This window comes from Lynx canadensis, chromosome A1, assembly GCF_007474595.2.
Source record: "Lynx canadensis isolate LIC74 chromosome A1, mLynCan4.pri.v2, whole genome shotgun sequence".
Taxonomy (NCBI): Eukaryota; Metazoa; Chordata; class Mammalia; order Carnivora; family Felidae; genus Lynx; species Lynx canadensis.
In genome coordinates, this window is record NC_044303.2 from 8,532,245 (window position 1) to 8,557,241 (window position 24,997).

Consider the following 24,997-nt stretch of genomic DNA (forward strand, 5'->3'; position numbering starts at 1 on the left):
ACGCGCATGTCAATCCTGCCCTGATCCTAGCAGCTCGAACATACATATATGGAGTACTCACCAATGAGGTGACTTTCCTGTTAGGCTTGTGATGTGTCTGCCCAAAGCTTTTGACAGGACAGCTGCCTCGGTTCTGATTCTGTGCCCCAGGCTTGTTGGCGGGGGCTGGGGGGTGGGGGCAGGGAGGGAAACAGCAGATGAAATCCAAAGTGGACCTCGCTAATTCTCATGAAATTGCACGGATGTCAAAGAGAAGGAAGTATATTGCTTGGCATTTTCTAAAAGCGAGCTTTCATAGTAAAGTGGAATATTAACCCGAGGATGGGGTGTTTCATAGGTCCTCTAGTAAAACGTCCTTCTATTTCACAGGGAAAAAGTGAAGCATGTAGAAAGCGTATGTACCTCTATGTTAACAGTTTCTTGGCATTTGAAAGTAAAATAAATAGTCTTGAGTGTGTGATTCATCCTTTCGTATTGGATATTGGAATATAAGAGGCATACTTGGCAGCCGTGAGCTTCTGCCTCCTAGAACCATAAGACAGGCTTTTGATTTATATGTATGTCAGAAGTGTTAGTAAAATATCTGCGCATTGTTTACAGGAGACTATGCTGGGGCTGGGGCTGGGGCAGAATTATAGATCGATAACGTGTGCATGTTTTATGCATAAAAATACAATTGCATGTTCTGCAATTAGACACATTCCTCATTTTTTCTACTTCTTTACTGTATATGTATTTCATTTTCTGTTATCCTACTGCACTTTGGCAAGGAGTTGAGGATCTATCCATCCGTTTCTCATGCGCTGACCATCACAAGGACTGTCCAGCCAAATCTGCGGGAAGTAAAGGTGATGCTAAGCAGGTTGCGGACACGCCCAGAACAAAGATCAGACATACTGTCTATGGCTTTCATATTGCCTCGCCTTTCATTTGTAGCTAAATCCTCCCAGCCTGTCAACTCTGAGCATTTTCCTGCCAGGAGACCCCTGGACCTTTCATTGCGAGGAGCGTGTCGATATATTAGGAAAGGTAGAAAGGGGAGCCAACGCAGTGATTGGGGAAAGCATGGAGAAACATGGGAAGGCTTGATACAAACTGCCTGTAGAAATGAGAACCGTGAGGGAGAGACAGATAGCCTTGGGGAGGAAGATGATGCGAGGGGATACTAGATGCTAGGGTGCATGAGGAGACCAACTAATTTAGAAAAGGCTGAGGAAAACCTACAAGAATGCAATGAGCCTGAGAAGAGAACAACGTAGGATAATGAGAGCTTCCAAAATACAAGGGAGTTTGCATGATGACCTTATTACTCTTATCACTGTGACTGTTTTATGAACTCTGCCCAAATGGGACTGACACCCTGACACAAAATTGAGCCTTGCTGAATTAGAGCTGAATCTCCACTCGAGGTTCATCAGCCCCATGCTGCTAATGATTGTTCCAGAAAAAACTCTGGGCTGAACTTTTTCAAAGGACAGAATGTATGTAGAAATGCCTTGTCTATCAAGCTGAGGACAAATATTAGTAATTTTAAGTTCATTTCCAACAGAGTTCACCAATGTGGTTTCCTCAATGCCCCCTGAACCCTGAGGTCTCCCAAATGGGGCTGGGCATTTGCTCTCAGGTCCTGGTGGGTCTTGTGGGGCTCTCAGCTCACGTTAGGGCTAACAGGCAGCTTGGAGAAATGCTGAAGACCCAGTTTTCCCTCCGGCCCCCAGACGATGAGGGGATGTTCTCCTTCTCATTAAGTGTGTGTCTTTTGTTTTGTTGTTCAATTAGAGTAGTTCTTTGAAACAGCTTTCTCTATTTAGAGGCCATTGGTTTAAAAAAAATCTTTCGGGGCGCCTGGGTGGCTCAGTCGGTTAAGTGTCCGACCGGCTCAGGTCATGATCTTGCAGTCCGTGGGTTCAAGCCCCGCGTCGGGCTCTGTGCTGACAACTCAGAGCCTGGAGCCTGTTTCAGATTCTGTGTCACCCTCTCTCTCTGACCCTCCCCCATTCATGCTCTGTCTCTCTCTGTCTCAAAAATAAATAAACGTTAAAAAAAATTAAAAAAAAATAAATAAATTAATTAAAAAATAAAAAAAATCTTTCTTGGGGCGCCTGGGTGGCTCAGTCGGTTAAGCGTCTGACTTCGGCTCAGGTCATGATCTCACGGTCCATGAGTTCGAGCCCCGCATCGGGTTCTGTGCTGACAGCTCAGAGCCTGGAGCCTGCTTCAGATTCTGTGTCTCCCTCTCTCTCTGCCCCTCTCCTGTTCATGCTCTGTCTCTCTCTGTCTCAAAAATAAATAAACGTTAAAAAAAAAATCTTTCTAAAGCATGGCAGTTCTCCCAGGCTTGGACCGGAAGGGAGAAAGATTGCTATTTTACTAGTCTTTATATCAAGAGATAAGATGTTCGGTGACTAGTGGTTTGACTCTTAGAAATGTGCTTTCCAGTTTCCTCTTGTCCATATGTAAATGGTGGGTCATTGTGCATATTCTTACTAGGATAATTTGGTGACACAGGATTTTCATTTCACTGGAAGGCTTGGGGGGGCCGGGTGGTTTCTAGGTATTTAGATTTTCTAGTTAACGTAGAGCCAAAGGACTCTTTTTTTTTGTTCAGAGTCAAAAACCTTTCTGCAGTGTTTCATTGTACTCTTTAAATGTAGAACATTGAGTACAATTAAATCTTAATTTAGTGAATAAGAACCTTGCAGGACCTGAGGGTACTTATTCTCAATACCAGTAGACTTTGTGTGCTATTTACATAGAAAGCGCAGGTGATTAGGCTGAAAAAGGATTTGTATTAGACCTTCCTTTTTTGAGTGAGCAGTGATAGACTTATGTGATGGGAGGGGCAGAGAAGGTATATGGGTTATGTCAGGATTCGGTATGTCTGCGTGTGACACAAAATCCATTATAATGAGGGCTCAAACTAGATAGAATTTTTAACTAATGTAAAAGGGATCTAGAGACATCTGGGAGGCCTGACTGGCTGGTGTTAGAAACCCAATCTCCTTCTACTATATTTCTTTGCCAACTTCAGTTCAGTGCTTCTACCTCATGGTCCAAGATGGCTGCCTGACCCCTAGTCATTATGGCAGCATTCCAGTTAGTAGGAAGGAAGGTAAGTCAGACATGCTCTAGTCCCTTTCTTTTAATAGCAGTTTCCAAAAGATGCACACCACAGTTCCATTTACATTTCATGGATCAGAATTTAGCCACTTGGTCCTACTTAGCTGCAAGGGAGACTGAGAAATGTCCTCTTTCTTCTAGATGGCGATGTGCCACACTAAAATTATGGAGATATATTACTAAGTGGAAGGAGAAAATGCACATGGAGAAGGAGCCAGCAGTCTCTGCCATGCCATGAGGTTTGGAGACAAAGGATGATTTGGGGGTCATGAGAACACCACCTAGTAGGTCTAGTAGGAATCTGTGTCTAGAATCTCATGACTGCTTTGCTATTGACTCCCTGCGTGACACTGGCAGGCCAATTCACTTTACTGAGCCTTAGTTCTGTCATTTTTGAAGTTTACGAGCAGAACCCAATGATCTCTGAGGTCACTTCCCCCTCAGACATGCCGTATTCTATCCTCCAGAAAGTGGTTTGTCAAAACGAGACAAAAATGATTCGTGACTTTAGTTATTTAGGGTCCAATACATCGAGGATTTACAATTATCCATGTAAGTGCACTTTGGCCTGTGAAGAGAAAAGTCACCCAGTAAATTGAAGCATTTAATAAACTGAATAAAATGGTGTAATGAATTAAAGGATTAGTCAGACCTGATATTTCATGGAGAATTAAATGTTGGCGATGTCCACTTCACTGTCTTCTTCAATTTAGGATTCTTGGCTCTGACTGAAATTAGCATTATAATTTATTATAATGAGATTCAATTGCACACTGAAGCTTGAAAAAAGAGCCCTAGGCAATGGGATTGTTTATCTCAACAAAAATTTGAGCATCTACCAAATATCAGGCACTGTATTAGGGCCAAAGAGACATTTCCAGGCTAGTGTGGGGTCACAGACAAGCACAAAAATCACATTAAGGTGTGATCCAGGCAGCGATTAGAGAATGTACACAGGGAAGAAAAATGGAGCACAACTGAGTTCAGGCTGTTTGTGGGCCACCTAAATGAAAATACGCAGCAGGCAAGTGGGTATGTAAGCAGAGAATGGGTCACGTTCCGGGTAAATATGTAGACGTATAAGCCATTGCTGTGTTAAGTTGTGGGAACGTCCGAGCCCCAGGAAGACGGCCTAGACGGGGGAATCAGGATGACAACAACATTTAGGGTAGAGAAGAAGCAGGGTAGAGAGTTGAGGAGGGCTGGCAGGGAGGTGGCAATTCAGGAGATGAACACTTTGTAGACTTCAGGGTGAAGTGCCTCCACCAGGAGCCGCCCGTGCATGTTTGTGTGTGTGTGCACTGTTGTTTTTGACCTCCGTAAACACTGTAACGTGTCTAGTGTCTATCTGGGGCGTAGCGGCCCTTACTAAGTGTATGTTGAATGAATATGTGGTGAGCAAATTAATGCATATACATATGAGCAAGGAATAAACAGTATTCATTGGATTTAGAAATTGCAGGGTGCTGCAGTTGTGGAGGGTGGGGCGGCCATCTGGGGGTAAGTGACAAGTGGTCAGGGTTTGACAGTAGGATTGGCATGATCACACTCTCCTGTGAGGAGAAAGGAAGGCAGGAGGTTTGAGGACCACATCCGAAAGAGCATGTTAAGACATGAAGCCTGTGTGTGTTTAGAACCTGAGGGGGAGGAAGAGGAGAGAGCTGTGTCTGAACTCAGAACCGTGGTGGTCTAGAAGCAGGAGGCAGCTTAGATGATACGGGTAGGGGTAGGACCAGCCTGGTGGGGTTACACCCATGCAGCTACGCAGAGCCCTGTATTTAGAAGGTTGTCCTGCTTGGTTCAGTGTCCTGTTCTCACCATCTTGGAATTTTTATTAATGTTTAAACAAGGGGGTTTGCACAGGGCTTGCAAATTACATCACAGTCACAGAGCATATAGATTACTGGATGGCATTCTTTCGTTCATTCTTCCATCCATGTGCCAGGCGCCCTTCTAGGCGGCTAATTCTTTTCTCTGGGACTTGGGTTGGTGGCCAAATAATTGCACCTGTTTATTTTTTTTATTATACTTTTTTCCAGTAACTTCTTTTTCTTTTCTTTGTTGAGATTTGGCATGACGCGTTGAAGTCAGTATCTCTGTGTCCTCAATCTTTACTTCTCGGAGTGAGACATTCTCCTCTCAGCGTTTGTAGGTTTGCGAATAGAAAATGAGAAAGGATGCTGTTACTTAGCCATTTCCAGCCCCAGGATATGTAAGTAAGTAAGTAAGCCAGACGGGTTTGTTGGCTTGAATTCTCCAATTACTTGCTTCAAGTTTAGAGTTTGTTTTGTTTTCTCTGTAGGCCTTACAGGTTAGTGGTCGTAACGAAATAAATAAAATTTGGAAAGTAAGTAAAATTCGGAAATCTGCGTGACACTAAATATTTGGGTATTGTGTTTTACCTCTCATTTTAATTTCTATATTTGCTTATAAAGCTCCAGTTTTTGGTCTGTTTCCTGGCTATCTATACTTTTCATACATGAGTGGAAAGCTTAGCAGTCTGAGATATCAGGGCCTTTGGTACTGTGCTAAACATCTTCCATTTCCTTGGGGGTGTGGGGGGAATATAGCTCAGGGTGAATGATTAGAATGGAAATAGCATATTGATTCTCTCCTAGGAAGGTCAAGATGATGAATTATTCGAAACCTTCTGAGAAAATTATGAGTGCGTAGGTAGTACATCCAAAGAGATTATATTGCTCTTCTCACTTTTATTTTGTGCCTCAAATAAACTTCTGTTTTAAAAAGAGCCCCCCCTTTGTTTATTTTATTTCCTGAAATTAAAATTGCAAAACCATATCATTAGTGTGTATTACCCTCTGGTAGCCTCTTACACCTAAACTCAGATTTTAACTGAGATGTTTTTAATCTTGCCTTCCTATGTGGATATTTAGATGATACTTCCTTGTTTTCTTAAGGGAGTACAGACTTCTGTTCTCCTTTCCCTCTGAGACACGTTGTACTCGGTGACGTTGGGCCAGCAAAGGTGGCCTGGTTTCATTTGCTTTCATACTGACTTGAAACAACATGCCTACGAGTTATCACACCCTCATTCCCCCTTAAATCAGCTTTTCTTTACTTTATGGGCAAGTGCGCTTCGTTGATCCCAGATGTTTCCATGCTACCTAGACATGCAACCATATGCCTCCCCCATTTATTTTGCATAATGTGACATAGTGCATGTTTGGGTGCACTCTTAATGTGTGCTGTTTACCTCTGAGATGATCAAGGAACCAATTTCCTGATGACAAAAGAAAAGAGGGTCCCATGGTAGCTTGCACATTTCTATTTACTGTTTTATCCTTGAGAAATCCTTCACACTGTTGAAGCCTCGACGTTTAAAAAAGCCAGTGAGCCATCAGAACCACAACAGTGGCTTGTATGCTCTATTCATTAGTGTTTGTCATGGTTGTCCATATTGAATTATGGAATTTGAAAGTATTTCATTCCATGGAACAGGGTTGGATTTGCACTGTAGAAATGAGTGATACATGAATCACAGATTAGCCAAACTTCATTCTGTTTTGCATTCTAAAATTACCCTGAGTTTGCCTAATAAACATATTGCCCTTCATTGATTAAGGACTTGTTCCCTAATTTGTTTTGCAGCAAATCACCGTTTTCTCATACCACCCAGTGGTCATGTGGACAAGAATTTCCCCTCTGCATGGTATCGCAGAACTTGGGTGGAATAATTCAAAGGAATTGTTCCTTTGTCTCAGTGGGGCAAATGGTGATTATTTATGGTCAGTGTTTCATGAAAATTAAGTTCCCTAAGATTTATGTTTTCTAAGTGTTAACTATTTGCAGAGTAAATGTAAAATGCTGAACTGTGACTGGCCAGTGTCTTTCTAGCACTTAAATTAGAGCAGCCCAGTACTCCTTTTGCTGACAATCATTCAACCTCCTCGTGCCTCAATTATATTTTCAGTCAATGACATGTTCATAAATCAAATGGATAGTTTCAATCTTAGTGGAATATGTAAGTCGTATATATATCCAGGACCTGAGAATCAGACTTTTCGTATTCTTAACATATCCTTGTTTAATTCTGTTCTTAACAAATTTACCTTCTTTTATTGTAAGCTGTAAACAATTTAAAACGTAAATATTGACACGGAAGTCCAATGTTATTTGTATGTTACAAACATAAAGCTTAATTTTTTCTTTGAATAAAAAAGGCATATTATAAGAATATGCCTCTTATTTTTGGAATGGGAACACTAATGGGCAGTGAAACATAAATATTTATGGATAATTATAAAGGAAAGAGGTTTGATTCTGCCTTCCCCCAGGGAGGTGGATTTGCTGTCCCTTCCTTCATAATTATAGTCATTTCCATTTGAAACTTTCATAGGCAGTAACAGAAGAGAAAATGACAATACTTCATTGCAATAGCCATTAGACAATGTATGTTCTCCACTTGATATGTATTCTGGGAAAAAAAATTGCTTTAGGATGGTAACAAAGAAAGCAGCCTGTGTAGATATCTGTCGTTGCTGCTTTGTGCAGACGTCGATGACTTTGGGAGGTGGGGTGGCATTAGAGGGTTACGATATTTCTAGTGTTTTATGAGATTGCTGGATATATTGAACTCACTAATGATTGTCTTCGAACAAGACAATAGGGTGTTGCTAACAGAAATAGACCTTTGGCTTTATGTGCATGTGACCAACAAATGCTTTCTGCGAGTACAAAGCTCGGTTATGCAGGGTCTCAATAATACGCTTTATGTATTTTTTTTCCTTGAAACTTACAACAAAGACTTGGTTGCATCCTGTTGTGGCTGATGAGTATTTGTTTAATATCATACATATTTTCAGTTTATAACTTATGTAAACGTTAAAATTCAACTGTAACAGAGACAGATTGGCCTTTTTACCCAAAGCCACATGTGTTTATATATTCCCTTTATATATTTAATGGGTTCGAAATTTACAGTCCCAACTTGGTCATAAAGAAAGTCATATTTTTCTTCATTTTTCTATAGCTGAACTCAGCTCGGTCATGAACCACCATTTATGCAGATAACACAGAATATGATTTTGTAACTTCAAGTAGCTCTTTTTTGCAGGTTGAAAATATTGTCTTTTGGATAATACTCAATTCATTCAGTTTTTTCTCTCCCTTTTTTTTTTTTTTTTTTTTTGCAGTGCAGATTTAAAAGTCTTTGACTATACTGCTTTTTCCTCTAAAAGTTTTTCTTCCAGGTGCCCCCTGCCCTATTGGCACCTGGCTAGAGGAGTGGGTTATGTGGCATCATGATGGAAGGCAAAAGTGTCTGGCTTACGTTCTGACCTCCAGGACTTACCGCAGTGAATAGTCTGGTCTTGCTTGGTGTTTCATATCAGCATTTATCGTCGGAACATCCCCCACTGTGGCATCCATTCTCCATTCTCTTGGTGCAAGTGGTACACAGTGCTGCTCCCAGGGCTTGACCAGCTCTCTAGGTTGGCTGGACCATCTCTGTATCGTGGCTTTCATTGCCACCACTGCTGCCCTGAGACCCTCCATTCCCATATCTGTATCATGGCTGTTGGCAGGCATGGTGACTTCTTACTCTCACCTGTCTCCTGTTTACCTTAGATTGTAGAAAGATTTTTCAGATTTCTTCCATGCCCCAATACATTGGCATTTGGCTGTGGGTCATCTCCCCCAGTGATTTGCCCCAATAGCATCCTTCTCTCCTTATGGCCACCATGTTGGGACAGGGAACAAGTGTGAGGGGAAAATCAGAAGTCCACTTTTAAACATCTTACATTTGGGATGCCTAGTAGACATACTGGTGGAGTAGGCAATTGAATATACAAGTCTAGAGTGTAGGAGAGAGGTCTGGGCTAGAGATCAGAATTCAGAAGTCATTAGCCTTTAAGTCATTCTTCCAGGTAAGAGACTGGATGAGATCACAAGGAAAGTAAGTGTAGATAGAAAAGGGAAGAGATGGACTCATTAAAAGGAGGGGGAAAAACTGAGAAGCTACTGTAAATAATAATCATAATTTAAAGAAAATCATTATAGGCTGAAGAGCTGGGTGGGATGTTAAATTCTCATTCTTGGAAATTATAGGAAATAGATCTAAAAGGGCAGCCATTTGTCCTTACCCAGGCTTCACTGACTGATCTCAGGACTCTTTCCTACAGGGCCTGGAATCTTCTACTCTACACAACGCTTTCAATTAATTGAAATTGGCACTTATAATGAAACTTATTTGCCGACTCTGAAATAGATTCTAGAGTGGGAAGAACAGCAATTGGTTTAAATTAAAAAGTAAACCTCTTTCCTTCCTGGAGATTTCTGGTCCTAAGACACTTTAAAACACCCAATCATAACCCACAGACTGGAATGGGTCCTTGTTAGTCTAAGATTTAATCAGTATGGTTCTGGTCACAAGACTGCCTATGGCATCATAGAGAATCCCCAATGTGTGCTCAGAAAAGGACCCTGAGATACATCAATGGAAGGATCTAGAGGCAAGGGGACCTTCAACCATGATCTCCCAGAATCTTTTAAATCCTCTTACACACTGCTTTCTTTCCATTCTTTCTGGAACTAAAAGAGATCCAGAGCCTTGAACGTGACAGTGAATCCTCTAGGATCCAGTCTTGGCAACACATAAAAGGTCTGAGTCTTAGAGCTGTATTCTTATCTGGAGAGTCCGGATGGTAGGCTGCGGTCCTTCATTTGAGAGCACATTCTAATCACTTGGTTTGCTTTATATTTATAGAACTGTACAATGAACTATGGGACATTTGGTTTATGGGTCCAACTACACTGAATGCTGAGCAACATAAATCCTATAGAATTTTAAATTAACTTGGCTAAAACATTTATATCCATGAAATTCAAACTTGTTAAATTTTGTTCCCTTGCCAACTTCTGTTTGGTGATGCCCACCCAAATGATCGTATTGCTTAAATTCTTTTCCAAAGTAGGATAAATTGTGATTAATTTTTAAAAAATCATCTAGAGGTGCCTGGGTGGCTCAGTCGGTTAAGCGGCCGACTTCGGCTCAGGTCATGATCTCACGGTCCGTGAGTTCGAGCCCCGCGCCAGGCTCTGTGCTGACAGCTCAGAGCCTGGAGCCTGTTTCAGATTCTGTGTCTCCCTCTCTCTGACCCTCCCCCGTTCATGCTCTGTCTCTCTCTGTCTCAAAAATAAATAAACGTTAAAAAAATAATAATAAAATAAAATAAAATATCATCTAAAAATTCTTGAACTCTCAGATATTCTAAGAATTGCAAAACTAGAGTTAGAAAATTATTGTGTAAAAGCAAGGTTTCTAAAGCTTGGTGCTATTGACTATTGCTGTGGGGCATGGCCCTGTGTATTGTAGGATTGTTAACAATATCCCTAGCCTCCACCCTCCAAGGGCTAGTGTTACCTTTACCCCAGGTTTGACGGTGGAAAATATCTCCAGACATTGCCCTGCAAGGCAAAATCATTTCTAGTTGAGAACCACTGGTGTCATGGGAAAAAACATCACTTCTTATCTCTGTAGGAGATATATTTAAGACATTCTAATTTATATGTATAGATTTTAAGGCTCTCAAATGCTTTATCTTTTCCCTGCTATGTGAGAAGCACCATGGACTGGGGACTTTGGTTGACCAAATCACCGTTGACATAATGGTAAGAAAATCTGGTAGCCTCTTAGGACTATGTGGCAGGGGGTTGTACTTGTGGAATAAGGTTTAATGAGGTTGGGTCAATTAGGCAAGAGCAACAGACTTGAAACAAATTGGGTATCAGTCACAGAAGTGGATTCTGGCTTCCTACATCACCGTTTATTTACAGAGAACCATGCTATTGATTGAGAATCTTGACTCACAAGGTCTGAAACTTCTGTAGTGTATGTGCATGTATTGGTTCATTATACCATAGGCCAAAGCTCACAAGAAAAAATAACACATGGGTATTGATGGCCCCAAAAGAAAAGACTCGAACAGTTAGGAAGAAACCTCTTCTTGCTGTCAAAAATTATTTCCACGTTAAGCACACGCAAAGGATTGATGAGCATAGGTTAGTGTAGTACGATGCAAAGTAGTTGTTTAGGACTGAAAAGAAATGAGCCAACCTGTATATACAGAGAGTTAAGATTTCAACAGATCAATTACTGGCCTACATTTTGTCAACGAATGTGATTTGGGGCAGTGACACTGGAAATTTTTAGCAGCAGCTAGGGTAATAACCATGGAGGGTTCCTCCTTAGAGGAGAGAAGGAAGGCGTCTATCTGAATGACTGAGGGGTGGGGGGGTTTCAGTTAGGTGCTCTGAAATTCCTATCCCTACTCTCAGCAAACTAAATATTGTACAATGATGCTATGAGTACTCAACCCTTAGGATTTTTCCAGAAAAACGAAAACCACAGAATGTAAATATCTTCTTTAAATAATTTAAAACAAACTCAAAATTTAGTGATTTTTTTATTCTTATTTGGAAAATCTGAAAATTCCTTTGCCGATTTGCAGTGTGATTCCAGTGTGCATGACCTTGCTTAAAACTTGTGTCCATGATCTTTGACCAAGTTCTTTAGGCTTCCAGATTTTCTGGTTTATGTCACTCGGTATATAAAAATATCTGTAGGGATTTTTTCCCTCAGGCTGAGGAGAAATTTTATGGATGGGCTATAAATAAACTCTTTAAAAACTAGTAACAGTTGCTGTGTTCTTGGGCATCAATACCATGTAGGCGTTTGAGGTGAACAAACTTTATCCAGAAACCAGAACATAAAATGTGTTTAGTGACAAAAAAGCTTTTTTAGTCCTAAGTTTGGCTGATTAACTATTTTGTCTTTGGTTGGTTTCCAAATGGAGATGTTCTTTAAAAATGAAAAGTGATTTGTAATAACTGTGAATACTTCTCTGTAAAACCTTCTTCAATGGGGTTGAATAATTCATGCGTCTTTAATATTGGAGAAAGAGGTTATTCCTTGAAGTCTAGTTTTTCATAACCACTTTGCCAGGGCTGATCGATCTTTCCACTTAATCATGATACGCCTCCATGAAACACACACTTAGTGGGCCACTGAGCCCTGGGACCTCCAAGCACATAAAAAGTAGGCCACAGAACACATATACACAGTATTGATTTTGACTGCCACACAGAAGTTTTATAAAGAAACAAACATCCCTAAGGTAGAGAAAGAAAAGTAGGATGTAGAGCAAAGATAGAATCTGTGTTTCACTAAGAGCAAATTAAGTTGCGGACCTACCTTGGCAGATCTTAAGTAGTTAAGACCACACATTTTGGAAACAAAGTGCCTGCGCTTTTTCCTGAGACACTGGACTTTCATGGGCATCCATGGGCTTATGTTCATACCTTCAGACAAATCTGCAGCTTTGACACAGTGGTTCCTCATCTATTTTCTATTTTCTTCAAGCTTCCAATGATCCCAACTCGTCATTTTGTTCTGGTTACAAGTCACTGGCCAGCCTCTAGGCTGGCTTCCTTGAGTATTGCGACCACTTCTGGTCCAGTTCATTATGAACAAGGAGGCAGGATTGGTCACGTGACATCAAATTTGGCTACTGTTAGTAGGACAGTGCTCTGTGAGAGGGGATGTCTCAGGGTAGGCCTTCTGACACCGAAGCCCCTGTCGTCTGATAACAGTATAACTTTCCATAAATCATGTTCTCCTTTATTACATAGATATTCATAACAAGACTTAAGAGCCTAATTGAAAAGTGATCTTATATATATCCACTGGATTTTTTTAAAATTTTTTTTTTAATGTTTATTTATTTTTGAGACAGAGAGAGACAGAGCATGAACGGGGGAGGGTCAGAGAGAGAGGGAGACACAGAATCCGAAGCAGGCTCCAGGCTCTGAGCTGTCAGCACAGAGCCCGACGCGGGGCTCAAACTCACGGACCGTGAGATCATGACCTGAGCCGAAGTCGGACGCTTAACCGACTGAGCCACCCAGGCACCCCTATCCACTTGATTTTTAAGTCTACCCATTTTAGTATCTACTTGAAAAATCCTTACCTTACCTCTAACTGTACTCTCTCCTCTTTTTTCTTTGTTGTTTGTTTTTAAATTTTATTTATTTAAATTCAAGTTAATTAACATACAATATAGTATTGGTTTCAGGAGTAGAACCCAGTGATTCATCACTTACGTGATACCCAGTGGTCATCCCCACAAGTGCCCTCCTTAATGCCCGTCACCCATTTAGCCCATCCCTCCACCCACCTCCCTTCTAGCAACCCTCAGTTTATTCTCTGTACTTAAGAGTCTCCTATGGTTTGCCTCTGTCTCTGTTTTTATCTTATTTTTCCTTCCCTTCCCCTGTGTTCATCTGTTGTGTTTCTTAAATTCCACTTATGAGTGAGATCATATATTTATCTTTTGCTGACATTTGGCTTAGCCTAATACAGTCTAGTTCCATCCACATTATTGCAAATGGCAGGAGTTCATTCTTTTTGATCGCCGAGTAGTATTCCATTGTGTGTGTGTGTGTGTGTGTGTGTGTGTGTGTGTATACACACACACCCCACATCTTCTTTATCCATTCATCAGTTGATGGACATTTGGGCTCTTTCCATACTTTGGCTATTGTTGAAAGCGCTGCTATAAATAGTGGGGTGCATGTGCCCTTTTGAATCAGCATTTTCACAGGCCAGATCTAGAAGGTGTTAAAATCTTCCAGGAATAACGATAGGGCGATTCTATCCCCTTTCATCATTTCAAAAACTTTGGAGACCTGGTATCAGAGAGTGAGGCCTGGATGCCATGATTACCACAGCCTCATTCTCCTGACCAGCCCAGCAGTCACAGTAGTACATTTGCACTTTGGTCCTCATGACTACCTGTGTACCCCTGTCAGTCGCAGTTGGCAGAGGGGGCCCCCCAGATGAGTCCATCATCTCCACCCGTGATACATGTAAGTGATTTTCTTCAGGAACCCACTAAACTGACAACCTGGTTGGAATGGTGTGAAGGGAAGGGAGGCCGGCTACTGCATGTGCTATATCACACCTGAGTTCCTGGGGACCCCTGAGCCTACCCATTATTACCACATCAGACCCCAGCCTGGGTGTTAGCAGACCGTGAATGCAGAAAGGTGGGTTCTTAATGCCAATGCTCCACAGGTCTTCTAGACAAAGTGTTGCTCTTTATAATCCCCAAACAAATGACTTTGGGTCAAGAGGTCCTTAGTTCACTTGCTTTGGGCATTAGAATTTAGTGGTTTTAAGGATGTTTATTTAATATGAATGATTAATTAATACCTTTTGGTAGACGTTTGCTTTTATCTCTTTTGGGTAAATCCATGAGAGTTGAATTGCTAGATAGGTGCATATTTAGTTTTAGAAGAAACCTCCAGACTTTTTGCGGCCATTTTATCATGTATACTCACAGTGATGCTGTATGAGAGTTCTAGTAGCTCCAGACCCTTGCCAACATTTGTCATTGTCAGTCTTTTTAGTGTTGGCCATTTTGTTTAGTTTATGGTATTATCCTGTGGTTTTATCTTATTTATTTCTTATTTATTTATTTATTGAGAGTGAGTGAGCATGAGTGGGGGAGAGAGGCAGAGGTAGAGAGAGAGGGGGCTCAAACCCACAACCCTGGAATCATGACCTAGGCCAAAATCAAGAGTCAGATGCTCAACCAACTGAGCCACCCAGGTGCCCCTATCTTCTGGTTTTAATGTGCATTTCCTTGGTGGCTAAAATGGAGTACTTTTTCTTGTGTGTGTTGACTTTCCGTATATATTGTTTTGTGAAATATCTGGTCAAAACATTTTTCCATTGTTATTTGGCTGTTTGTGTTTACTACTGAGTTGTAAGAGTTCTTTATACGTTCTAGAAACAAACTGTCAGATAAGTGTTTTATAAATATTTTCTCCTAGTCTGTGGTTTGTCTCTTCAGTTTCTAACAAGTGTCTTTTGATGACAGAATTTTAAAATTTTGAGTGAAATATATATATTTTTTATTTTTTTGGTTGTTTTCTGTATCAAGTCTAAGAAACCTCTGCCATTTCCATTGCAAAGACATTCTCTAATGTTTTCTTTTATAAACTTTATATTTTAAACTCTTCAGCTACTTCATTTTTGTCTATGGTGGATATTAAGGATGAAGGGTTTTTTTTTTTTTTTTTAAAGAAATATCCAGTTGATTGATTTATCGTTACATTTGGAAATGCTTTCCTTTTCCCATTGAATGGCTTTGGTACTTTTGTGAAAAATCGACCAGGTAATGTGAACAAAAATAGTAGAGGAGTGATCACTGAAAATATTCCCCTTCACAAATGCAATGACAACACTGGCAAAAATGATCACAGTCCACATGTTCAGAATTATGTAAATTGACCAAAGGCTTACAACAATCTGGGGAGTGTTTATTCAAGAAAAACAGCCAAATCTCAGTAAGAACAGTGAATTTTCTGGCATTTTTACTTGCTCTGTTTCAATCTCCTCCCCCCCAGCTGTAGGCTTGGTAAAACCTAGCAGCCTGGCAGCCACTGGAGAGAGCAAAACAAGGCTGTTTAGAGCTGCATTCTCAGAGAATTGTCATTATTTAACCCCTCTGGTAGTTCTGTGGAAGACCTGACTGAGAACTTGCCAGTGTAGCTTTTTTCCCCTTGGAGACATTAATTGAAATCAGGCCAAGGCAATTGTTAGGCATTGTGACTCTTTGAGTTAGGCGAGAACAGCCCCACGAACAGTGGGCTAACCAAAGTGCTTAAAGTAGCAAAGTTGGGGAATGACGTTTGCATAAGGGGCTTTGAAAAGCTCTGATATGTTTCTGGGAATCCAAAAGGCCATGCTCATATTTAGGTGTATGCATCTTCCCAGAGTGGTGTACATGCTCAAGGAAGATCTGCGGAGGCCCTAAGTGCTCACTTCTGGATAGGCTTGAGGCATTGGACAAGCAGGAAGTAGAGACCAAGGTGCAGCTGTGTAAACTGCCTGGCTGAGTAGTTGAGAAATGCACCAGTAACACACAGACTGAGAGACCTGTTAGTTTCAGGCATTGAAGGCAATCTCTGTTCCATAATTAGCTACCTGCTAAGCTGATAGATCAAAGACTTCAGTGGCTACACATGACAATGAATACAGATGTTACAGAATTTGCTCAGAAAAGTCTCTAAACAAACCACAACAAAAATAAACCCTGGGGAAAGAGGAAAGTCTGATTTCCAGTTTGCCAAATTACATCATTTAAGATGTTCAGTTTTCAACAAAAAATGAGATACACAAAGAATGAGGAAAGTAAGGCCAGTCACAGTGTGAGGGGGTTGCACTGGAGAGGAGGCAGTCAGTAGAAACTCCCTGAGGAAGCCCATATATTGGATGCACTAGACAAAGACTTTAAAGCAGATGTTTTAGAGGCACTTAAAGAATGAAAAGAAACCATGTCTAAATAAGTAAAGTATGAGAAAAGTGCCTTGACCAAATATAAAATATCAAAAGAGATAGCAATTATAAAAAAATTTAATAGAAATTCTACAACTGAAAAGTACAATAATGGAAATGAAAAAATCACTAGAAGGGCTCAAGACCAGATTTGAGCAAGTCGAAGAATCACTAACTTGAAGTAAAGTGGAGAGTCTCAGACCTTGGGACATCATCAGACATAATGATATGTACATATTAGGAGCCCAGAAAAAGAGGAGAAAAAAGGAGGATAAAGAGTACTTAATGAAACAATGGCTAAAAACTTCCCAAATTTGATTCAAAGCATTAATCTGTACACCAAGGAAACTCAACAAACTCTAATCCAAATAGGATAAACTCAGAGAATTATCCTAGACGGCATCATAATTAAATTGCCAAAACCCAAAGAGAAAGAATCTTGAAAAGAGAAGCAATTCATTACAAATTCGAGGGATCCTAGATATATTAGCAGCTTATTTCTCATCAAAAACCACGGAAGCTAGAAGGCAGTGGGTGAAATAGTCAAAGTTCTCCAATAAAAAGTTATAAACCAAAATTCTATATCCAGCGGATCTATTCTTCAATAATAAAGGAGAAATTAAATATTGCCACATTGATAAAAACTGAATTTGTCACTATTATATATCTTCCCCACAAAACTAAAAAAATCCTTTAGTAAAAGAAATGATAAGGCAATTAATATTGTAAACCGGAAAATACCTATTTAACACAAAAGAGAGTAATTATGAAGAGAGGAATAAAGAGGACATAAAAATATAGAAAACAAATAGTAACAGCAAAGACGAATTCTGCCTTATCAATAATCACAATAAATGTAAATTAATTATACACCCTAATTAAAAGGCAGAGAAATGAACACTGGATTAAAACAAAACAAACAAAAAAAACAGGGGCCCCTGGGAAGCCTGGTCAGTTAAGTGTCTGACTCTTGGTTTCAGCTCAGGTCATGATCTCGCAGTTCATGGGCTGGAGCCCTGTGTCAGGCTCTGGGCTGACAGTGTGGAGCCTGCTTGGGATTCTCCCTCTCCCCGCACCCCCCCTCTCTGCCTCTTAAAATAAATAAAAGAAACTTTAAAACAAAAACAAAACATGATCCAACTATATGCCATCTACAAAAGACTTTAGATTTAACCTAGGCACAAACAGATGAAAATAAAAGGATAGAAAAAGGTATGCTATACAAACAAACTATACTAAAAGAGAACTGGAGTGTCTATACTAATACCAGACAAAATAGATTTTAAGATAAAAAATTGTTACTAGAGAGAAAGAAGAATAAAATGATAAAAAAGGTCAACGTATTGAGAATATATAGCAATTTATAAACATATATGCACCAAATGACTTGAGCCCTGAAATGCATGAAACCAAAACTGACAAAATTGAAGAGAGAAATAGAGAATTGAGCAAGAATAGTTGAAAGTTTCAATACTCAACTTGGAATAATCGATGGAGCACCTGGAGAGCAGATCAATAAGGAAATGGAAAACTTTGGATAACACTGGAAGTCTGCTAGACCTAATAGAACTCTGTAGGACACTGTCCTAAACAGTAGAAGAACATATTTTTTCCCCAAAGTTACATGGAACATTCTTCAGGACATACCATATGTTCAACTATAAAACAAGCCTCAATGGGGACACCTGCGTGGCTCATTCAGTTAAGTGTCCAACTCTTGATTTCAGCTTAGGTCATAATCTCACGATTCCTGGGTTTTGAGCCCGACATTAAGCTCTGTGCTGATAGTGTGGAGCCTGCGTGGGATGCTGGCTCTCCCTTTCTCTCTGCCCCTCCCCCCACCTCTCTCTCTCTCTCAAATAAACATTTAAAAAATGGATTTAACATTTAGTTATGAAATTAATACAAAGCATTTTATTCAGTTATAAGGGAATAAAATTAGGGTAAGTAACTGAAAGAAATTTGAGGAATTAAAAAAAAAAAAACACCTGTAAATAACCGATGAGTTAAAAAAGAATCACAAGGGGAAAATTAGAAAAGACTTTGTGATGAATAGAAATGAAAACATGCCAGAACTTATAGGATACAGCTAAAGCGTGCTTAGAGGGAAATTTGTAGCTGTGGGTGCTTCTATTAACATATGAGAAAAATCTCAAACCTATAATCTTCTGTGCTTAGAAGTTAAGAAAAGAAGAGCGGACAAAAACACAAAGCATTAAAAAAATTAAAAATAAAAAAATAATTAAGCCTCCGTGACAAAGTAAATGAAACAGAGAACAGAAAAAAAACAATAAAGTCAGTTAAACCAAAAAGTGGATTCTTCGAGAAAAAATCAACAAAATTGGCAAACAAGGGGAAAAAAAGAGAGAAGACTCAAGTTACTAAAATCTGATTTGAAAGAAGGGAGGAACATTACTACCAACCTCAGAGAAATAAAAAGGATTATAAGAGCATACTATAACCAATTGTATACCAGGAATTAGGTAATGTCGATGAAATGGACAAATTCCTAGAAAGAAAACTGCATTGAGCATTAAATAAGACGTTTATAATGCTATTGTTATAGGTACTGGCCCATGCTTATTGCTAAATGAATGTTAGCTATATTATAGTATTATATGCAGGCTTCTTCATTTCTGGCCATCTTCATACCACAACTTCAGAAACACATTTCCATAAAGATACTTTAGTTCCCATTACAGATTGCTTTACCTGTTACCAAAATTGATTTAATTTCGTTCCATTTCTAGACTGGTTGTATAAAGATTAAAAATCCGTGTTGAAAGTTTTTTCCCCTAAAATCATTAATGATGGACTTACTAATAACTGGAAGAAACTAGAACTTAACCCGCCTTCTACCCCATTTCAAGATTGCATTTGACATCTGAACCCTGTTTGGTATAATTCCCATTTGGATTATAACAAATTGGAACAGAAATGGTCCCCCTTTCTATATGTCCTGTTTTGAATGTATTGATAACCCTCCCAGGTTTTATTATGCCTTTTTCTTCTTTATGCTTTTCTGCTACATCTGTTTCTTTTTTTCTTATCATTTTATTCCTTTGGAACCATTGAGTCGCCAAATAAATAATCTTACTGCTCTCCGTCAAAAAAAAGGTTTTAAAGACCCTGATATGCATATATAGATTCATTTCCCAATTGGTTCATTTCTATCTTCTGCTTTTGACTACTTTCCTTTTCACAGTAGTTTTATTGTACTTAAAAGAGTTAATGTAATTCTTGTATGTATTCAGTTTCATTACAGTGGGAATAGCACTGGATTTGGAACAAAGAGAATTGAGTTGATATCTGTAATTTCTTCCTCACCATTATGTGGCTGTTGACAAGTTACGTAGCCATCTGAGATTCTGTGTTGTCAACTAGAAATTGGCAGTTGCACCTGTCTCAAAGCTGTTGGAATTAGATATGATTAAACAAAATAATTTTATGAAAGTGCTTACTCCACTCCAACAAGTGTTTATTTCCTTTTCCTTGAGCAAGTCAATTCTTCGTCAGTAAAATTAGATTACAAACCTCGTAGGTTTTGAAGAGATGAAATATTCGAAGTAATTGATGTATCCTGCCAACATAAGATACGATTATTCCCCTTTTTTGTTGTTGGAATGTCTTCTTTGTTGGTATTTTGACTACGTAATATATTTTGTTCAGAGAGAATTAAATACTCGTTGTATGTAGGTATCTATAACAATGCAATTCCTTACTCTACTGGATGAAGGACAGGTAGTATATAATCATATAAGGAAAATAATTTCAGGACATCTATCCTCCAGATAATATAACACTTCTATTTAAACCCCAGGTTAACATTTGACCACAAGTCTTGAGAATAGTGCACGAAGTTGAAATTAAGTGCTTTGTCTTTAATAGTAATATCCTCAACTAAACAAAGCAGTGAAAGGTGAGAAAGCTGATTATATTACTCTGAGAAAGTGAGAGAACTTTTCATTTGCTCAGTGTGATGTTTTAAAAATCTTTTGCAGCAAGAATGAAAAAGCAAAATAATGAAGGAGTCAAGCAAACAATGATTTGTTAAGATATAAACTGATAATAAGTCTGATAGAGCTTTGTTTTAAAGGAAAAACACCTCCCAGTTGGCTGCTAGATATTAAAAGATAAACTTTTTTGAGAGAGAGAGAGAGAAAGAGAGAGAGTGGGAGAGAGTGAGCGAGCCAACAGGAAAGGGGGAGAGGGAGAAAGAGAATCTTAAGCAGGCTCCATGCTGAGTGTGACTGAAGCAGGGTTCAATCTCATGACCATGAGATCATGACTTGAGCCGAAATCAAGAGTTGGGCTCTCAACTGACTAAGCCACCCGGGCACCCCAAAAGATAAACATTCTTACTTGCACTCACCAAGTAGCAGTAATGGACATTTTTAAATTGCATATGTTTTGAATTCTGGTCATGTGGGAAGAGGATAATCCTAATATCTCCTGGGAACAAAGGATGCTTCCAAGTCCTGTAATTATTACAAATGCATCACTCAGGAATGATGTGGATGGAACAAGTACTCGTGCCTCAACTTTCTTAAATATCCAGAGGGAAGGACCACACGAGCCAAAATTACTACCACAACATCTCATTATGACTTTAGAGTCTTACCATCTGAAAGACGTTTCAGCAGAAAATTTTCGGTATACTCAGGGGTGGCACAGAATCAAGACAGGGAACTTCTAGGACAGCACCTGCTGGTAGAAATATGTGTGTCACACATATATGACTTTTAATTTTCTGGTAGTCACGTTAAAAAAAAAAAGTAAAAAGGAACAGGTGCAGTTAATTTAACAATACACTGTATTTAGTTCAGTAGATCTAAAATATTACCATTTTGACATGTCCTCAATATAAAACTCATATGACACTGTATGTTATTGTTTTCATATTTTCCTCGCGTAGCACACCTCCACTCGGAGTAGCCACATTTCAAGTACTGAGCAATGTGCTTGCTTCTTCCACAGGTACCTCTAATATTTCAGATATGGTCTGTAATCATACACATAGCACATTGGTTGTATAGGTATTTTGTTTATTTTTCTTTAAAATGTACAGTATCATAAAACTATAGATTTCACACGAAAAAGAAAAACACCTCTTCTAATCCACAGCTTCAGCATGTCTTTCGTTTCATTTCTGTGCACCTGCTGGTCATGGTGAGCGGCTTTATATTTCTGACTGACTCTTTATAATATGACTCCGGCCCAGCCTACTTATCCAACCTGCGCATCTCATCGCCCCCCAATATACACCTCTGATAGAGGTTATGGCCCTTTCCTCATTACCCCATGGGTAGTCTGTGCTGACTTCTCTGGCTTTATTCATGATTTTCCATTGCCTGAACCTCTCACTCCTGTTCCCGAAGTGCATTTGTCTTGTTTCAATGAAACAATAAGAAAATTTCTTCAGGGCAGAGGTCACATCTTTCATTTCCCCAAAGAGGCTTTTTGAATCTTGGCATCCAATCTGACTTCCCATCAGACCTGGAGAACTTTAAAAAATTACCGATTACTGATTATCGCCTCGCAGGAATACAGATTTGGTAGGGCAGCTGGGGTCCAGGAAACCCCATTTTTATCGGGCAACTCAGATGCTTCTCATGTATCTTCTCTAGGACTCCAATCAACGTCAAGGCATCAAGGACAAGCGGAATAAACACTAATAGGTAATAAATAGGCTTTTCAGACATGGAGGCTAAGGCTTTAATCAGAGGAGTAAGTGATGAAGGCCAAAGAATCAGAAATTGCCAGTAAGTCTCTAGGTTAAATGACTTAGCCATTCTGTATAAATTATACTAGCCAGGAAGATGAGCCAAAAATGGCCTTTGGATATATACCCTATTTCTTCACAGCAGGCCGACACCACCAAACTTAAATTTTTACACATCAAATTTTTTGTATTATATTGTTATTTCTCATTTGAGAGAGTCAGCGAGCACGAGCAGGGGAGAGGGGCAGAGAGAGAGAAAGAATCTTCCGCAGGCTCCATGTTCAGCGCGAAGCCAGATGTGGGGCTCAATCCCACGACCCTGAGATCGTGACCTGACTGAAATCAAGGGTCAGACGCTCAACCGACTGAGCACCCCCCCCCAGATGCCCCCACATCTAATTGTTTTAAACATAACCCAGATAAGCAGACTTTTAGCCATTCAGAGCCTGCCTGCTTGGCATACCCTGCAAAATTGTACCCAACACCTATAAGCCACAGAAAAGCCATGGGCTGTAAGGACTCCAAGAGGCCGCCGCCCCTCCGCGCCCTCACACAAGGACCCTCTCCCATCCCTCTCTCCCGGAGGAGCTTGCCTGCCTTCTTTCCCTTCCGCGTAGCAACCCTGTGCAACGGCCTCTGGACGGTTGTGCTGAGACACTTGCCCTGCACACAAGCCTGTCAGAACATCATCCGGTGACACATGTGTGTGCTACTCCCACCTAGTGGTCGTATCTTTCTCCTTGCTCAGCCCTGAAATCCCTCGATCCCCCTACAAAGGCACCATAGGGGTAAAGGGACCATGTGTAGATTCTGGAAGTCAGAAAACATTAGATTGAGAAGCACCAGTGGCCAGATAAGAGGCAGGTCAGCTCTGACCCTGGGGAAGCACCTCCGTGTCCGGCAGGCTGGAACTCAGGATCTCACCAGGAAATGGGAGGAGGGAGGGGGTCACTGTGCAGAGGGTCCCCAGGGACCCTCACACAAGCCTGGCTGCTGGGCTGCGTCTGTAAATCATGTGTTTATCTCATTTCTAGAAGGTGTGACACATAGGGCAGGATAATGGGAAAGAATGTTCAGGACTTTCACAAACATTAGATTCCAGAATTCATTTGGGGGAACTTTGAGAAATTTCTTCAGAGGATAGAAAACCAAAAGTAAAAAAAAAAAATTTTATAATGGAGATCTTTTTTGTTCCTCAGGAAAGAGACCATTATGATTTCTAATATTTATATCACATCATAGACCTGCTCCCATGTGTTAAACTATCATAACAGCTCTCCATGTTCTTCTCATAATATTAAGGCTATAAAGCTATTCTTGTTTTAGTTAAGCCATTAAAGCTGGTAATATCCACCTAGGATGAGAATAATTTTCTCTAGCCCAGGCAAGGAAGACAGTTAAAAAGAAAAGTCACTGGAGGAAAAAAAAAAAAAGAAGAGATGTTTCACCTCTAATTATTTAACTTGCCAATTTTTTACTAACCTTTCTCTCCTTTATGTAGCCCAACCACATGTCTTTTTGCTTGTTTTTTTACTTAAGCCATAATTCATTGCCCTTTGAGTTAAGTTGGGAAGCTCCATTTCACAGGTGAAGTGGACCCTAGGCGGTCAGGCTTATGGAGTGGGGAGGAGAAAGTTTCTTCAGTGCCAAGACCTCAGAGGGTCTACCCATTTTCTCTTCTCTAATATGCTCTAGTAAGAAGAAAAAGAACCTAGTGGTAGCTGACATTTATATGGCACTTATAATACCAAGTGCTTTTCACATATTCATTCAGTCCCTATGCCACCCAGAGGTTACACACTATTGAACCCCATTAATCGGATGGAAAAACTGAGGCAAAGAAAGCGAAAGTAACCTGTTGGGTGTATCAAGCTAGGAAGCCGTGGAGCTGGGATTCAAATGTAGCTCACCCAGTTCCAGAATCCGTGGTCCACTTGCTCTGCTGCCCTTGCCCAGCCCTGTGCCAAAGAGTTGGTTGGGGAACTGGCCTGTCTTGAACTTGGTTTGGCCTCACTGTGGCCACGGCCGTGACTCCCGGGAGAGCTCAGGGGCCTGTGGGTGGTAGGCGCAGCTGAGCACAGGGAACGGCACCGCTGTAGCTTCCGGTGCAGCAGTTCGGTGTCGCCTGGGGAGAAATGTCTTGCTTTCGCAGTTTTTCCTAATTGCCTCCGCGCTGTCATTCTTAGTCCAGAGCATTTCATGTATATAACTTAGCGTATCGTCATTCCAGGGTGACCGTATCGTGGCAATCGCTCAACAAAGGGCTGCTTTCCAGGCATTTCTGGACTGCGAAACCTTGACTACTGATTGGCCTTGTGGGCATTTACTGTGACCTACGTCATCACCATAGTGGACTTGGGTCATTCTGCATTCTTCCCTTTTAATTAGAACAACCACATTCAAATGATTTACCCCAGAAGATACCTTGCTGCCAGCCTACCAACGTAGGTGTGCTTATTGATGCAGAGCTGGCTGGGAATCCCGTGCCCTACGGTTACCATACAGCTGGATGTGGGGGAGCCCAGAAGGGTGTGGTCCCAGGCGTGACCTGTGAAGGATGTGCCTTGCAGAATTTTAGACTGCTTCAGCTTGCCCTCGTTATGTTCTTTATTAGCCATTCTGTTGTAGGGACTTGAGAAATCCAGTTGGCGTTTGTGAGCAACTGTTTAGACAACTATAAGCTATAGAAAATGGGAAAATGTCCGAAGAATCTCAGTGCCTTGGTGGCTTTACATTACATAGCTGCTGCTAGCATTTCCAATATATAAATGTGCCTGCCTTTCTTCCTCCCTTTC

At 40.4% G+C, this 24,997-nt stretch overlaps 1 protein-coding gene and 1 long non-coding RNA gene across 5 annotated transcripts in view; one reads left to right on the top strand and one right to left on the bottom strand.

Moving 5' to 3' along the window:
• The window catches only part of MTUS2 (microtubule associated scaffold protein 2), a 570,271-nt gene that overhangs the window by 322,838 nt on the left and 222,436 nt on the right, over nt 1–24,997 (top strand). The window lies entirely within an intron of this gene.
• LOC115509276 lies at nt 20,858–24,514 on the bottom strand. Its single transcript, XR_003967287.1, has 3 exons — nt 24,113–24,514; nt 21,102–21,184; nt 20,858–20,958 (listed from the first exon to the last, which is right to left on the bottom strand). It is a non-coding gene; the product is annotated as an uncharacterized LOC115509276 (long non-coding RNA).